Below are 4,281 nucleotides of genomic sequence, written 5' to 3' on the forward strand. Positions count from 1 at the left end.
TATAAATTTTTTATATTTATATTAATATAATATAAATATAAAAAATGTCATTAAATGTCAAGTAATATCAATTTCCATTTTTATGACGTTGAATATCTAACAATTAAATTACAATGCTATTAGTGTTTGTAAAATTTACAAAATTTAAAAAATTATATAATTATGCTAATTATTTAAATAACTAAACTTTATTTTGTTAAAAATAAGAGTAAAAGTTTAATTTTTTATTATACAATTGCCTCCATAAAATTTTTATATATTATAATTAACTCAATATATTTTGACATTAAATTTTTACTATTTTTGAGATGCGAAAACGCCAACACAATATAAAATGGATCTTTGTGCTTAATAATATTTCAAAATGTGAATCTTACAATTCTCGTTATAGTCAAACTGTACGCCGCATAATCGTCGGTCTTTAAAACGCAGCTTCAAAAACTGAATAGCACGTTTTAAAGATCGATGATTAGGCGGCGCGTAATTTATCTGAATTGACAATTGTAAGATTCACATTTTGAAATATTATTAAGCACCAAGATCCGCTTCGTATCGTGTTGGCGTTTTCGCGTCTTAATTGTTTGTAACACTTCACGGCCGAGTCTGACACTAGTTATATACACGCTGTTCTTCTTTAGTTTTATTCTGTGTTGGTGTTTTTGCATCTTAATTGTTTGATAAATGAAACTTGAATTACAGTGTGACATGTTTTTCAATTTTTCATAAAGCAAACGGTAGAATTCCGTGAGTTAAGTATGATTTAAAAAGACGTATTGCTCATTGACTATTGACTAAAGTCCATCAATAATCACTTGAATCGAACAATTAATCAAACAAGTTCGTTGTCAGTCTTTTTTTAATTAAGTTAATTTTCAGAGTCAATTAATTTCTTTTGTTTAAAATTGTTTTATTACATCTTATTTTTTCTAAGTATAGCTAAATATTGAATACTTGAATAGTTTGTTTTCGTAAATTTATTTTTGTTCACGCACAAGTAACGCAAGAAGGGATGAGTCACAATTTTATTATATTCACAATATATTTTACAATAATTTACAATAATTAGTTAATTATTTAACAACAATTAACTAATTATTTTACAATAATTAGTTCAAAAGTTATTAATTTTTACATTGTGAGTTTTTTTAGACTCCACGGACGCGATTTCTCGCTCTCGAAGCAAAATTGAGAGGATTTCTCGATGGACGTGAATATCAGGAAGCGATCGCGACTTTCTTGAATTGTTCGCGAGCGACGGATAATTTTTGGATTGCAAATTCGACTTTTAGTGCAACCGTTTAGAATTCTCGCATTAAACCTCACTTTTTTTGGAGCACAGACCGACACGGCCGCCTTCTCGAATTAGCACTTCGAATGAGCTCGTATCGCTCCCACCCTATCCCTTTTATACGGCGGTGATTCCAGATTATTCTAGGCCGTTTTAGAAGATCCTTTTTAGAAAGTGACGTAAAAAATAGAACAACCTGGAATCATAACTACTGTTACTGTAAAATTGTAAACTCTTCATTCTTTAAACAGAACAGAGTTTTTTTTACGCTGTTCTAATTTAATTGGCCGTCCCTGCTGCAAGTGTTTACTTATACAGGGTCCTTCAAAAGTATAGAAATGGTGAAATAATTCGTCAGGGATGTATTTTACAAAGAAAATGTTAAAGGGGAAATTGTTGGGCTTTAAAAGGCCTAATGATTAAGGCCCATTTCGACTCGGCAAGTTTCAAAACTTGCATGTGATAATATTTATGTGGATCCTATGAAAATCAAGTAAATTTTTTTAAATGGCAATACCAGTTTTTTGTGGCTGATTTGTGTTTCTAACGATCTTTTCTTTTCAAATATATAACTTAAGTTGATTCAGGTACCTTTGGGCTTCTCTAGATTCTAATTTTTCAAAGGCATGGGAGACGGTCGAATAACTTAATTGTGAGTAATGCATTTTAGAAAGAAAATGGCCTTAACTATATATAATCATTGGTACCATCTGAAAGTACGAACTTTGCTCTTTTAAATTAAAAAATACTTTTTCCTGTACCGATTATTTAGCAAGATATTATAATTTCAAGTACATTCTGCTTTTTACGATTTTAGCACGGTATATGGTACTATTATAAAATCTCGAAATTCGTGCGGTCTTCCATCGCCTAACAAAAAAAATTGGCGAAAATAATTATTGATACCATATAAATCTATACATGTATAATATACATTTTTGTAAAATCAACGTCAATCAACATCAATTTAAAATATATGTACATACTGTTGTAACCGGAAGTTACAACTATTACATTACATTCAATTTATCCTTAACTATCGCCTGACAGGGTAACGACCGCACTTTACGTGGGTAACTCGGAAGGCTCCGAAAATGCAACCTTATACCGAAATATCGGATAACCGTGCGAATCTTCCGCTATTGCGGCGAATTGCTGAAATAAAGAAATTGCTAAATGCGATCGAGGGGCATCGACCGCATTTGGCAATACGCGGAAGCAACTCGATTAGCAGGCCAAGAACCGACGTCAGCTAATCGACACTTCACTTAACACGCTGCAATCGACGAAGCGGCGGAATTCAGTTTTGATCTGCAACGGACGCTATACTGTCAGTTCACGATTGTAGATTGTAGCTCACGAAGAAGAAATAAAGCATTGTGAAAACTTACAGTTTAGTGTTTGACAGACCAATCTCGGAGAGTCTCCCTCGTAACACCTACCGCGTGTTACAACAATATACGTCTGTCGTGTACACACACAATGTGCACGTAGATGCGAATGTAAAAGCGCGTATTAAGTTTTTATACATTTTAGTTTTTTTATTTTATAACGTTCATAAAATACACATAAAAATTTGCTTAAACAAAAATAAATACTCAAATAAAATATTGAAACGAATAATTTGTCTGCTCTCTAAATTTTTTGGAGTGAAATTTCACTCTAAGGAGTGAAAATATATACTGCCTCTCAAATGGCCGAGTGACAGTATTTTCGCTCCTTTGGAGTGAGATTTCACTCTTTTGGAGTGAGATTTACTCCAGAAAATTTAGAGAGTGCTTTTTACCTTATTGTATCTTATAGATTTTATCATAGATGTTTCCTAAAGTCTGTCATATTCCAAGTAGTGAATTCTCATAATTTATATATACCAAGTTTTAAGACTTATTATATATTGGCAACATTTATATTACGAACATATATTGTCAATAATTTAACTAATTTGTACCACAAATTTTCAAAATAGGAAATGAGAACTATTGTATGTTTCTATAATTTACGTTGTCTATCATGTTTTCTGCATGTTTTATATTAATGTATTAATGCACCCACGCACGTCTGTTTCATATTAAACTATTAATGTACTCACTAATATGTACAATTAAAACACATTAAACTGTCTGTCAAAAACTGGAAAAATACAAGATACTTTCAACAATAAGTTATTCAATCTCTGCCGTGTTCTGATTTGAAAGTCTAAAAAACGTTAACTGTTAGATACGGCGGCTAAATTGAAACTGTTAGCATCGAATGCGCACCACTCAAACAAGTGTATTATGCAAAAACGTCAGAGTAATATAATCGGTCATTATATAAGTCGTTAAAGTTGTGTAGAACTTCACTAGATATACTTCACTCAATCGATTTATCTAGGAAGCTACATTAAACCTAATTGTGATGACTAATCAACTCACAGTTATTGAATCATCATAAACAATTGCTTAGATCAAACAAAAACTTTTTACTTATTTATTCTTACCTAGTGTTTCATTGTTTTTGAAAACAGGGAATAAACATGTTTACATGTTTTTTTTATTTTAGACATTGTCCATTCTTTTTCATGCCTGTTTCACATTAAATGTATTCACCAATACGTTCGTTTAACGCCTTAATAAACCAGCAAAAATTAGAAAAATGCATCCTCATCAGCAATAAGTTATTTGGGCTAATATACCGTTGGGGGAATTTATTTAATATTATTATTGTTTTACTCAATCACATTTACTGTTAGTTGATATGTTATCAATTTAAAAAAAAACTCGGCAAGAATAGTGTTACCATGATGAGCAACGATACTATTTTATCATATCTGTTCGAAAGAAATAATTTATAGCACTTTCTTATTAGTAATTCGATTAATTTTTCTATTAAGATAGAGGGAGAAAGAAAGAAAAAGAGAAATAAAGAGAGAGAGAGAGGGAAAAGAGATATGGGTTTTTGATATGTACCATAAGTAGATAAATGTTTTTAACAACAGATCGGAAGAGCACACG

At 31.1% G+C, this 4,281-nt stretch overlaps 1 long non-coding RNA gene across 2 annotated transcripts; it reads right to left on the reverse strand.

Moving 5' to 3' along the window:
• Positions 1-1,136: 1,136 nt before the first annotated feature.
• Positions 1,137-3,551, reverse strand: LOC105460447. 2 transcript variants are annotated; one of them, XR_975830.1, is made up of 3 exons: positions 3,378-3,551; positions 2,680-2,867; positions 1,137-1,484 (listed from the first exon to the last, which is right to left on the reverse strand). It is a non-coding gene; the product is annotated as an uncharacterized LOC105460447 (long non-coding RNA). The 2 variants fall into 2 exon arrangements; XR_975831.1 differs by lacking the exon at positions 1,137-1,484 and adding an exon at positions 2,208-2,599.
• Between the last annotated feature and the right edge of the window lie 730 nt (positions 3,552-4,281).

Source organism: Wasmannia auropunctata, unplaced genomic scaffold, assembly GCF_000956235.1.
Source record: "Wasmannia auropunctata unplaced genomic scaffold, wasmannia.A_1.0 LD321765.1, whole genome shotgun sequence".
Classification (NCBI taxonomy): domain Eukaryota; kingdom Metazoa; phylum Arthropoda; class Insecta; order Hymenoptera; family Formicidae; genus Wasmannia; species Wasmannia auropunctata.